The sequence below is a fragment of the Onychomys torridus genome, chromosome 13 (assembly GCF_903995425.1).
Source record: "Onychomys torridus chromosome 13, mOncTor1.1, whole genome shotgun sequence".
Taxonomy (NCBI): Eukaryota; Metazoa; Chordata; class Mammalia; order Rodentia; family Cricetidae; genus Onychomys; species Onychomys torridus.
The window spans coordinates 1,865,004-1,878,537 of NC_050455.1; the positions used below are offsets into that span (position 1 = coordinate 1,865,004).

Sequence of the window (13,534 nt, forward strand, 5' to 3'; positions counted from 1 at the left end):
TAAAGAGAAGCAGAGCTTAACGTAGCACTGTCCCCGATGTTTTCCATTATCGCTGTAGAATGCTGACAACAGAAGGTCTTACTGCGATGTTAAGATCTCAAGGCTTTGGGTCCTTTCCGTGTCTCTCAGAAGTAAGTTAGTGGCACACTTCTGACTGTGGATAAGTGTGGAAAATGGCAAGTTCCACCCTTAAAAAGCACAGGAAACCAAAACCAAAACCAAAAGCCATTGCACACACTGGAAATCGACTAAAGGCACAGGATGATGATTGGAAAAACATTTATATTTGAAAAACTGCTAACACTGGGCAAGAAACAGGAGAGAACAGGGGACTGGCGTTCTGGACTGTGTATCCAGCCGTAATGGAAGCAGTTTTGAAGGCAGGCAAGGAAGTATGCCCTTGTCCCCGGCTCCATCCTTTAGCTTTGTGTGTTGTAATGCAGATCCCTGGGCAGGACGGAAGTCTTAGTGGTTCAGGATGGTTGAACAAACCTCCCTCCCATTACTGGCTCTGTCAGTATACCACACAGGCACAAGGGGACCAGAGCAGCTACACTTAAACTCACCACCACCAAGCTACAGAAACATAGTCGTTCAACACTCATGGGAACCATAGTCACAGGTTTAGTTCAGGCAAATTACAAAGTAACAACAAACAACAGCAGCTTCCTCCAGAGCAAAGCAGCCAGACTTGGAAAGTGTTATGTAATCTAACATTTCTAGTTCTTGCCAGTTTGGACATAAAAACAATAATCTAAGGTCTTTAGAAAAAAATGTATCCATTCTTGGGAGGAACAGTGATTGGAAACTATCTTTTAGTGTCAAGCATTAGATTTAGAAAACGGAGACTTTAAGGCAAATTCCAAGCATTGAAAGAATTGAAGTATAACTATAGGCTGGGCAGTGGTGGCTTGTGTCTTTAATCCCAGCACTCAGGAGGCAGAGGCAGGCGGATCTCTGTGAGTTCGAGGCCAGCCTGGTCTATGGAGAGAGATCCAGGACAGGCACCAAAACTACTGTCTCGGAAAACAAAGTGGGACTTCTTCTGAAGTATAACTAGAGTATTGGATAGAGAGTGTAAATGAGTCAGAAGTTATAAAAATGTACTAAATGGTAATTCAGAATGTCAGTGCACAAAACAAGAATCAAGATTAGCATAGTTCAATAGCAGGTTAAAGATGGCAGAAAGAAAAAATGAGTCAGTGGATTGAAACATTAGATGAACAACAGCACTTAATTCTATGATAACTGTAGGAGACTCCTCTTAGGCTCAGAATATCATATACCATGAAAAACTGTAAGAACTTTCGTCTTAAGAAACTACAAAAGGAAAAGCAAGTCAAACCAAAAATAAGTATGTAGAGACTAGATCAGAAACAAACAGGACAGAAAAGGGGTAACAACAGAGAAATCAGTGCAGGAAGGTGGGAAGCGGCTGTCTTCTCCCCTTCCTTCTTTCCCTTCCCTTTCCTTTCCATTCTCCCTCCCTCTTTTCCTCCTTATTTAAAGAAAAATAAAAACCTTCAGTTAAACTGAGCAAGAAAAAAATGAGTGAGAGAAGACAGAAATTTCCAAAATGAATGAAAAAGAGACATTACTACCATCTCTACAGAAATTAAAATGCATATAAGAAAATATTAGAAACAACTTTAAATAATTTTAACAACTTAGAAAAAATGAAACAATTCACCAAAAGACAGATGATGACCCAGAAGTTCTATGCTTACATATTTCAGCTAAAGGAATGAAAATGTTTTCAGACATACACAAAAAATTCTATGCATGAAGTATTTGAAACCACCAGAAACTGAAAACAAAACAAAAGCCTTTCAGTGGATAAATGGATAAGCAAATGGTGGTCCATTCATACAACTAAAGTACTCCTCAATGAAAACAAAGAGCTGTTGCTTACAGAACAGTGGAAGGACCCTGGATGCATTCTTCCAAGTTGATGAAGCTGGACTGGAAGACTGGCTTCTGGGAGACTGTACTTGTTACGAGATCCTGGAGAAAATGTCTGAGAAGGATTCTAGGGACAAAGTGATCTCTATTCCTTGTGCATTCTCTGCCTCCTTCTCAAGACGCCAACTCTCAGCTGTTTCTGCCACCATGTCTCCTCTTCCTAATGACACCTGTCACTCGATTCAAGACTCACCTGAATCTTCTAGAAGAGCTCATCTTGAGATTCTCAATTGTGTCCACAAAGACACACTCACAGGGTCCACATAGACATTTTTGAAAGACTCGTTCACTTCACTGCACTATTTAACACAACTATTGACTTTGAAGTTGATGTTCTTAGATGTTAGTTTGGGGAGAGCTTTCACTGTAGGATTCTCAAGGCCAATCAATAAATGTGTGTCAGTTTCACTGTCACCAGCACTTAAGAGGAAATTTAGTACTTAATTTTTTATTCAATGTGTACTTTATCTTTTAATCTCTTTGCTTATAAAAGCATTTATAAATTAAAATCTAGTAAGAAATAACAATGGAGTCATATTTGTGACATACACTATGCAATAAGTAACAAGACTCCTTTAACAGAAGTTGAACTATGTTCTGTGAAAGAAATACTCAGTCTCTGTTACCTATACATTTTTCATATATACCAAACATAAAATTTGCTTTGTTTCCCTGATGCAAATTTGTGATCAATACATTTCATGTGTCTCATAGGTTTCAGGACTAGGCATGGCACATCTAATTGGCACAGAATTGACAAGCTGTGGTATCAAATGCCACCACTGTCCACAAGAAATGAGCTGTTCTGAGCTGCTCATGCCCCAGCACAGTTAGCTTTGCCACCTAAGACTGTACACACTATCCTTGCAAGTCAATTGAGTATGGTGCATCCCAAAATAATGACGAAAGACAGCAGGATCATTTCTTATGCTCTTTCAAAATTATCAACATGTTAAAGTGAGTATTCTAATCACAGCTCTGTAGCAGTGGAAGGCATTCTCATAACAAATGCTTCTTAAAAACAAGTATTTTGTTCCATTTAATGCAATTAATAATAAAAACACTTCATTTAAAAGTCAGGACTGGGACTATAGTGTAGTAATAAAGTACTGGCCTAATTTGCGTTGGGCCCTGGGTTTGATCCTTAGCACAAAAGGGGGGGTCAATTTAATTTGAAAATGAGGGATATTATGGACTATAGACCATGCATAAGGTAATATCTTAAATTAGAACCATCCCAGGCATGGATGTTATTTTATACTGCTTTGATAAAGCACCATAACCAAGGCAATTTATCAAAGAAAGCATTTAATTTGGCTTATGGCTCTAGAAGGTTAGAGTCTGTGATCTTGGAATGAAGATACAGTGGCATGAACAGCTAAGAGCTTATATCTCCAGCCCAAGGCAGAGAGCACTCTGGGAATGACATGAGTTTTTGAAAACTCAAAGCCCACCTCCAGTAGTATACTTCCTCCAGCAAGGCCAAACCTGTTATAGAATTTTTTTAATTTTATTTTTTTTTAATTTAAAAAAGTTCTTTCCTTTTACATACCAACCCCTGTTGCCCCTCCCTCCTTTTCTCCTGCTCCCCCCACCTCCCCATCCCTTCCTCACAGAGTTACCCTTGAGTAGTCAGCACAGGCTGGCACACCAAGCTGGGGCCGGACCTAGCCCCTCCCCCTGCATCAAGGTGAGTAAGGCATCACACCATAGGGAATGGGCTCTAAAAAGCCAGTTTGTGCACCTGGGATAAGTCCTGGTCCCATTGCCAGGGGACCACGCAACTTTCATCTGCATTCAGAGGGCCTAGTTCCGTTCCATGGAGGCTCCCCAGCTGTCAGTCCAGAGTCCATGAATATTATTTTAAAACACGTTACATTTTTATGCTATGGAGTATTTTTCAATGATGCAAAGATGTGTTGCATTCTTTTATGCTACATTTGTTTAACTCTGTGAAGCTGTGTTACTGTGCCTGTCTAAAACACTTGATGGTCTAATAAGGAGATGAATGGCCAATAGTGAGGAGAAAGGATAGGTGGGCTGGCAGACAGAAAGAATAAATAGAAGAAGAAATCTGGGATGAAAAGAAGTTGCCAGAGAAGAAGGAGAGGAGGATGTTATGGTGGCCAGCCACTCAGCCACACAGCCAGCGATGGAGTAAGAGTGAAAGTAAGATATACAGAAGTAAGAAAAGAAAAAAGCCCTGAGGCAAAAGGTGGGAAGGATAATTTAAAGTTAGGAAAAGCTGGCAAGAAACAAGCCGAGCTAAGGCCGGGCATTTATAAGTAATAATAAACCTTCATGTGTATTTATTTAGGAGCTGGGTGGTGGGCCCCCAAAAGAACAAAGAGTAAAAAGAGTAAAATCAACCAACAACATTTTGGCATACCAACATGGAGGCATAAGAAAGCTGAACAACAAAATCCTTCCACAATTCCACTAGGAACCAAGCATTCTGATGCCCAAGACTTATGGGAGGGAGCACCTTATTCAAATTACTACAGATGCCCTGATTTCAGACTTCTGGACCCCAGGACACCATCAAGAAAAATACACCAACCTCATAACAATTATTTATCCAACCCTCAAAACTCAATTCAAACAGTCTTGGGAAGATTTCCTGAGAGTGGATATTCAGCTCCTAACTGTAGGATAAGGGTTCCAACTGTTCTGTAAGCAAAGCTGTGAACTTTGACTCACACTCTTTGTAAAATCCATTTTACTTTTAGATTTGGAACTTTCTTTAGATGTAAGAAAACGAAGCTCTTAACTTTAATGAACGTGTTCAGGAGGAGACCTTTGCACACAAGCAAGTCACCAGCTTCATGTGACTGTCATCAGATGCTGGAAAAGAAAATCAGGTAATTTTGCTAATCAGCTCACAACGTAATGATACCACCACATTCTACTCGGGACAATGCAGTCTTTTGTCACATGCCTTTTTCACCTAATGAATTTTGTTAGCTATCACACTGATAGAGACCCTAACAGAACTTTCCAGTGAGAAAGGATTTGTTTTGCTTGTAATGTCTGAGGTCTTAATCCTTCAGGGCTGGGAGGGTGTGGCGAAAGAGGCAACTCCCATCCCATGTTCAGGAAGGAGAGGGATGGAGAGAGGCGGAGTTCTACGTGGCACAGCAGCACTGGTGTGCTCTCCCCTTTTATCTTCCCCTTTGTGTGCACGTGTGAGAGGTATATGATATGTGTACACATGTGTGTGCAGGTACACTTGCACATGTGTGCACATATATGTTTATGTGTGTGAGTGTGATGCATGTGTGGTCTCTATACAAATGTATGTGCAAGTCTATGTGCCTGTCCATGTGGGGGTCAGAAGAGGATGTCTTGTGTCTTGCTCTATCTCTCTCTGCCATGTTGTTTTGAGATAGGGTCTCTCACAAAATCTGGAGCTAGACTAGTGGCCAGGGAGCCCCAGTGATCCTCCTGCTTCTTCCCCTGACAACGCTGGGGTTATAGGCGTGTGTGGCCATGGTGTGCTGGGGATATAAACTCCAGGTTGCTATTGGTGAAATTATTATGGCCACTCCACGTAGTTAAAAGGGAGGTTTATTTTGTGGGGTAACTTACAAGTGAAGGGGTAGCTTGCAGGGTCTGGAAAAGGTATAGCGCAGTCTGGCGGTGTTCTCTGGAGAACTCTGCTCGGTCTACCTCCACCATCCAGGGTCCCGGAACCAAGAGAGAGACCTCCTCTTGATCCTCCGTCTTCTGCTCCCTCCTTTGCCCCGCCTTGTGGGTGTGATCATTACTGAAGCCTCAATGGGGGTTGGAACTTCCAGGCCAATGCTGGGATGGCTATCCACTACAGGTTGCCATGTTCATGCAGCAAATGCTCTTATCCACAGAACCATCTCTCTAGGCCTCTTATTTTTTTTAGGCTGTGTCTCTCACTGAATCTGCAGCTTGCTGATTGGCAAGGCTTGTCCATCAATCAGCTACCTGACTCTGTACCCCCCAGATAGACAGATGTGCGGTTTACAGATGTGTGCCTGCATGCTTGGCTTTTACGTGGGTGCTGGGGATCTGAACTCAGGTCCTCAAGCTTGTGCAGCCACCACTTGTCATCTGGGTGCTTAGCCAGTGCAATGGCGCCCCACGTCCAGGGCTAATACATTCTCTGTGGGTATGTCCTCAGAGGGGCAGCAGCAGCATAGCAGAGGTGTGCTTTACTAAACTCCTAGGCATCTCTTGACCCAATCAAATTAACCATCAAGATGAACCATAACAGGTTACATGAATGTTTTCCTATCATTTCCCGTGTATGATGATGCTGTTTGTTACTAAGTAGCTCTCCCCATTTCCAGGTATGTAGTGGTATTGCATTTCCTGGCATCTTTATGATAAGTGGGGCTATGTGCCCAGTTTTAGTCAGTAAGTCGGGGATAAAAGTTGCATGTGATTTCCAGTCTAGAGTTTTCAGTAGCTCTTCAGATCAGGTAAGGGCGCCTGAGCCTGGCGCACCTCCACACAGGAATGCTGACACTCAGCTGCTGTTTGCAAACACAAATTGGCTATTGAGTCCTAAGATCTCTGCAGTCTTTTTTGCATGCTCCATGCACTCATAAAGATGCACACACATTTCTTTGCTTTCAACAGTATAAAATAAAACTACATGGTGAAAGGCGGTAGAGTGTCTGGCTTAAACAACACGATCTCTTCTCATTCTAAGGAAATTAAAATAGGACATAGTAAACCTCCCCAGGACTCCACCAGAGGAGGGCCCTCACTCTATTGCCTCTAAATATACATGCCTACGATCACAAATAATTGGCACTATATTTTTAAACTTGGTTTTCCCACCAGAATACAAGCTCATTTTAGATTGGGGACTGAATCTTAGACATCACTGTAGCTTGTCACTGTGACTAAGATAAAGTAAATGCTCAAAAATTGCTTGGTGTATTAATCAGTGGTCCTCAAAGTCCTTCCATTATAGAATCTACCACATGTCTTTCCAATGCTGGAGTACAAGGTTCCCAAAATCTGCATGTTCAGCATCTTTGGCTGCTCTGCCTCCTCACCAGGGAGGTTTTATATTTACACAAACCCATGCCATGGAGACTTCATAAGCTTTGCTCATGGATTCTTCAGTGGCTATCTGTTCATTTTAGCATGTTGGGATTATCTACTATCTTTGTAATAATACATCTCTTGACCAAGGGCAACTGTTCCATGATCTATCTCTACCCTTCCCCAGGTTCTGAACTCCTTGAAAGCCTAGTGGTTTGGAAGGAAGCTAACAGACAGAGCTAATCTCGTTTAGTTTTATCTTGGGCTTCTGATGGTCCAGCTTCCGTCCCTCTCAACAAAATACCTTCTCTTTCTTTCTTGGTTCACAAGCATACAACAAATGCCAGCTTCTTCTACTACCACACTATCCTGTCCACTCCCAGTGACAGAATCAGAAAGAAACAAAGCCTCATGTTGTCTGTCAAATTGTTCAAAAAGAAAAGTAGGGTAGCCAGCAGGAGGACTTGGTGAACTAAAGGAAGAAATGTCTCCAAATAGCTTTCACTTTCGGGCCTGCAGGGGATTGACCTAGTGAAACAACATTATCTGGTCAGTGTACTTGACCTCATTTTTATTAAAAGATAGTGAAGTGGGACTTTTCTTATGTCTTTGGTGTCTGAATGCTCTGGTAGAGATGAGGAAGTTGATGCTTTCAGGTGAGGAGGTGGGAATAAGCTGGCAACATGCCTTGTAGTTCCTGGGTACCATACCCACACAAGGTGAAGTACCAAAGGTTTTCTCCTGAACCACAGGATCAAGCCAGTCATGAAAAGCCTTCTACTGGAACACAGAGAATGTAGAAGCACAATGTGGCTGTTGAATGTTCCTGCGTGTTCCATTGACACTGTGGGATTTTGTCAACCCGGTAAAGAAAGGGAAAAAATACAGCCATGGTTTTGAGTCCTCTCTCTATGATCTTAGATTTGTCCAAAGCTATTTTATTTGACTGAAAGTCAAACCCACCAGATCATATTGGACCATGAGGCTAGAGACAATTCTTTGTACCTAGACTAACTACATATTGGTCAGGGAAGAGCCAGGAACCCTGTAGGAGATTCCTGATCATTCCACTTATGCCTGGAAAGGCACCTGATACCTCCATGAAGAGGCTAGGCCCAGAACCAACCTGATGCTCATCTGCCCAGAGAGGGCGAAGGGGCAAGACTACTACCAGGGTTGGTCCCTTGCTTTGTTTGTTGTCCAGGTGCTTTGTGTTTATATTGGAAACCTTGGATTGTTCAGTCTGTGGGAGAGAGTTTTTCCTCAGCTTCTTATAGCCTGTTACTTCCACTGAAAAGCAGAGACAGGCACACTCTGCTTTCCTTTCCAGACCACAAATGGCTGCTCCTAGAAAGGCTTGGGACAAGTACAGAGACTTCAGGTACCTGGGGTCAACAACTTGGTGGGGGGGGGGGGGTGATGGTGATGCCTTCTATTGTGTCTTAGACATCAGACCTCAGATCTTAGGAGCATTGACTTAATAATCTGAAGCTTCCTGCCTTGGGTGGGAAGGTAGCAGCTGCCATGTTAGATTACTTCTGGTAATTGATCACTGGTGAAGCAGTTTGGGCAGAAAGTTCTGTCACAAACATGATCATGCAAGAGCATATGTGTTTGCTCTGACCATCCTGGAGGTAGTTAATTTAAGAATACATATTAAAGACTTTGTTCTGTGCTTGGGCTCAACACTGATTCCATTCTCCACAGATGACTAAAATAGCTTTCTGATCCAGTGCCAGCTGGGTGCCAGGCCTCAGACTGTGCTGTGTTTTAGTCTCATAGAATGTAGACACCTACTAACATTGTGGATGTAGGTTACTCTACCCCTCATTTGCCATTTCTTTCTCTGATTTTTTTTTAACCAGTAAGGAAATTGAAGGATGTGACGTCATCGCCTAAGGTCACAGTGCAGAACTGTGATCATGTCAGGTAGAAGGAAGGACACTCTGACCGTGTCTTTACTCACTTTGCACGTTTGCTCCCTCTCAGAAGTGAGACATGAGTTGTAGTACTACCCTACATTCACTGCTCCCTGCACGACACCTCAAGTGTTAGTTTACATTTTTTCTTTCTTACCCTGAGGTACCACATCACTCTGTTGAGTGTATGGCCTTGGGTATACACATACCTTTGCAAATGTGTAGAGCACTATTTTACATAGGTATTGTGCTGGAGAACGTTACTCATTTAGCTAACGTATACACATACACAGCATTAACTCACATTTCGTTGCATTTCTTTTGACATGATGATGTGAAGTTCTCCATACAGTGCTTCATATCTGTCTAGTTCATGTTTTTGTATATTACATCTTATTCCACAGAAGATATCAACATTCTTCTACCAGTGAAGCCCAAGCTACACAAATAACATGCTAGGCATCCTCAGACATGTGAGTCTCTCAGAGGGAAACATCCCTCTGTGTTTTCAGTGGCAAGTCAAAGCAGGGAAGGAGAGCTGACAGCTGGAGCTGGTGGAAGATTTATTTTAAATGCAACCAATAGCAAGGGAGGGTAGCCCCCAGGAAAGGGACAAGGCTACAAAGAGGGCCATTAACAGGGATGTAAATCACAGTAGCTTCAAGGACATTTTAATAACAATCTGACTTTTTATTGGGTGAGCAGGAGATGTGCCAGCTTTTTTCTGCATCTTTTGTGGAGAGAGTCTATCTGAACTGCTATCAAGATTACTGGGGGCAGAGGGCTGCTCTGGGAGTAATGGCCATAAATCCAATTAGTAACTCACTTTCTCTTTGTGCCAGGCTCCGTTTCCCTCAAGCCTGGAGAAGACGACGTGTACACACTCTGGAACCTGGTCAGTCCTGGAGACTCCATGATATCAAACCACTAAGACACAAAGACTTCTTACACCAGGAAAGGGGTAGAATGAGACACGTTAAACTTGTGACACCAGAAGCTGCCAGGTAAGAACAAAACCAAACTAGGGTTAGTGACCAATGTCCAGTGGACTTGGTGTGTTCTACATAGCTGTGTGTCATTTCGATCAGCAGTGTGTTCTTGCCTCACTTGTGCAGTGAGGAGAGAGGAATAAAGCTGCATCTGAGACCTGAGGAGTCCAGGCCTCCAGTGAGGGAGGAAGCGAGGACAGGAGGGGGGGGCGGGGGGGGAAGGTTCACAATCTTGCTCAATGGCTGAATCACGTGGCTAGAGGGAGACTGGCATTTCCTTTTTTAAGAAATTTTTTTATTCATTTTATATACCAAGCCCCTCCTCCCTCCTCCCGCCCCCCCAGTCTTCCCACCCCCCACCCCAGCTCACTTCCCATTCCCTCCTCCGGCCTCCTATGGAGAGTGAGCACAGTCTGGTACTTTCAGTTGAGGCAGGTCCAAGCCCCTCCCCCTGCATCAAAGCTGTGTGAAGAGTCCCACCATAGACACTGGGCTCCTGAAAAGCCAGCTCATGCCCCAGGGATGGATCCTGTTTCCACTGCCAGGGGCCCCTTAATCAGACCAAGCTACACAATTGTCTTGCTTATGCAGAGGGCCTAGTCCAGTCCCATGGAGGCTCCACAGCTGCTGGTCTAAAGTTCATGAGTTCCCACTAGTTTGGTTTGGCTGTCTCAGTAGTTTTCCCCATCGTGATCTTGATGCCCTTGCTCATAGAACCCCTCCTCCCTCTCTTCGACTGGACTCCTGGAGCTTGGCCTGGTGCTTGTCTCTGGATCTGTTCGTCTGCTTCCATCACTTTTTGGATGAAGGCTCTATGATGACAGTTAGGGTATTCACCAATCTGATTACTGTGATAAACCAGTTCAGGCACTTTCTCCACTATTGCTAGTAGTCTAAGGTGGAGTCATCCTTGCAGATTCCTGGGAACTTCCCTAGCACCTGGTTTCTCCCTCTCCCCATGATGTCTCTCTCTATTAAGGTATCTCTTTAACTGCTCTCCCACTCTGTCCCTGTTATAGCTTGACCATCTGTTCCCTTATGTTCTCATCTCCCATCCCCTACCCTCTATTGCCCACCCTCACCCCCAGTTTACTCATGGAGATCTTATCTATTTCTCCTTCCCAGGGCAATCCATGCGTCCCTCTTAGGGTCTCCTTGTTAGCTATCTTCTCTGAAGCTGTGGGTTGTAGTCTGGTTATCCTTTGCTTTACATCTAGTATCCACTTATAAGTTAGTACACACCATGTTTGTCCTTCTGAGTCTGGGTTACCTCACTCAGGATGATTTTTTTCTAGATCCATCCATTTGCCTGCAAATTTCATGATGTCATTGTTTTTCTCTGCTGAGTAGTACTCCATTGTGTATATGTACCACATTTTCTTAATCTATTCTTCAGTTGAGGGGCATCTAGGTTGTTTCCAGGTTCTGGCTATTACGAATAATGCTGCTATGAACATAGTTGAGCATGTGCCCTTGTGGTATGATTGAGTATTCCTTGGTTATATGCCCAAGAGTGGTATAGCTGGGTCTTGAGGTAGATCAATTCCCAATTTTCTGAGAAACTGCCATACTAATTTCTAAAGTGGCTGTACAAGTTTGCACTCCCACCAACAGTGGAGGAGTGTTCCCTTTGCTCTACATTCTCTCCAACATAAGCTGTCATCAATGTTTTGATCTTGAGACTGGTATTTTCTTGTCTGGATTCTTCCAAATCAGCCCTTGGATCCCTTGGACACAAGTGCTGGTGTGACCAGTGGGCTGGGCTATCAGAAGACTCAGAGGCTGAGCTGACACAGAAATGTCTTATGTTCTAGACTCATAGTTGAGATTGACAATTAGTTGTATATTTCATTTAACAGTAGAGAAGAATCTGAGTGATGTTGGGTGTCTGAGGTGATGAAGAAGCCATCATTCTGCATATGCAAAAATATCACATACCTCCCCATAAGTAGTTATAAAAGCATTATGTCAAAATGAAAATAAAAATAGGCATTAAATAATAAATCAAATTCTTTAAAAAGGAATTTCTGTGATTGAAATATCTGAGATGTTTGGGATGAGAATGAAGTTATTCCAAGCCAAATTTTGATTTTGTTTCAATGACTAACTTCTTGATTTAATATTTCTTGGAGAAAAAGTCATTTGAGACTGAAAAATACACACTGAGAACATTTGCTCTGGAAGTAGTCACACAGGATTCTTTATTTCCCTTAATACATCTACTAACCCTATTCCTGTGGGCTGATAATTGGTATTAATCATTACTATCATAATTGAAATGCAGGTATGCATGCATCAATGACAGGCACTCTTGCAAGAGCTTACAATAAACAAAAAGCACAAAGGCTTTAGGCCTGTATCCCAGCCCTGTCATTAACCAGTCCCCTTGAGCAGGTGATGTAACCTCCCATGCTTTGGTTTCATTACCTGTGAAATGGGAATAATCTTGCCTAATTATGATGATTCTGGAGATTAAACAGTGCATGTACAGTTTTCAGCACTATGCCTGGCACTTAGTAAGCTCTCAGTAAAGATGCTTAGGGTGTTTTTTCAATAAGTACATTGTTACTATTATTATTCCTTGAACTACTCCAGGGATCAATGACCTATGATCTGGGAACTCTAGTATCTTGCTTTGAATTTCCCAAATGTAGAGTCAGTTGGGACAGTCATTTGAGTGCAGTGCCTATTTGGAAGCCAGTGACAGAAAACACTATGATGACGTGAGCCAGGAAGAGAAGAACATCAATGAATGTGTCTCTGGGGACAAATTAACAGGACCCTAGGACCTTCTGAGGGGCTGTAGGGAACGCTTTTAGGGCCCTGGGGGCAGCACTACTTGTGTGTTGTGTCTGAGGCAACCACACCAACATACTCCCCAGTTGTGTGTAAAGTGTAGGATGTCACCATGGTTTACAAAGCATTGTTTGCTGTCATAAGACCTCCTATAGCTGATGTTCTTGGGGAGGGGGCTGCCATACCACTGTCGTCTGCCTGCTAGCCCCTTCTCCAGTAACTGACAGAAAAGCATGATCAACAAGCCAAAATATTTTGGCTTGGAAAACACATCTCTGATGCTACATTCAAATTCATCTATTTATCATTCCATTTAAAGTTGGGAAGGTTATCTGATTCTTAATACTTAAGTAAAGAAGTTTCTGGAAATAATGATACTCCTTACAGAAAAGTCTCCACCACACTTACTGTAGAGAACAATAGAATTCCGGCATTAATTCCAAACACAGCAGAAAAGTGTTTTACAAGGAATTCAGTCACATTACAAAATCAACATGGACACACAAACACACACACACATATTAAATATAGTAATTGGTATTATATGAGTTTATGTTATACCATTTCTTGTCTGTTGGATTTGCTGGCAGACTCATAACAGGAGGCACACATAAAGAGTAATACATGGAGAGAACACTAAACACACAAATGCGTTTACTTGATTTGCATCAAGCCGAGAAAAATACTCCCTTCAGTAGAAAAACACCTCTAATTGCAATTTATGCTATAAACACAATGGTATTTGAAAACCCTTTGAAGGGTTGAACTATATCATCATAGCACCGTGGGGATCATGTTCGTGTGTGTGTGTGTGTGTGTGTGTGTGTGTGTGTGTGTGTG

At 42.7% G+C, this 13,534-nt stretch overlaps 1 long non-coding RNA gene across 1 annotated transcript in view; it reads left to right on the top strand.

The window, feature by feature from the left end:
• The window catches only part of LOC118594859, a 65,497-nt gene that overhangs the window by 16,165 nt on the left and 35,798 nt on the right, over positions 1-13,534 (top strand). Inside the window, exons 3-4 of the long non-coding RNA XR_004946419.1 lie at positions 4,692-4,823; positions 9,752-9,913. This is a non-coding gene — a long non-coding RNA (uncharacterized LOC118594859). The remainder of the gene's footprint in view (positions 1-4,691; positions 4,824-9,751; positions 9,914-13,534) is intronic.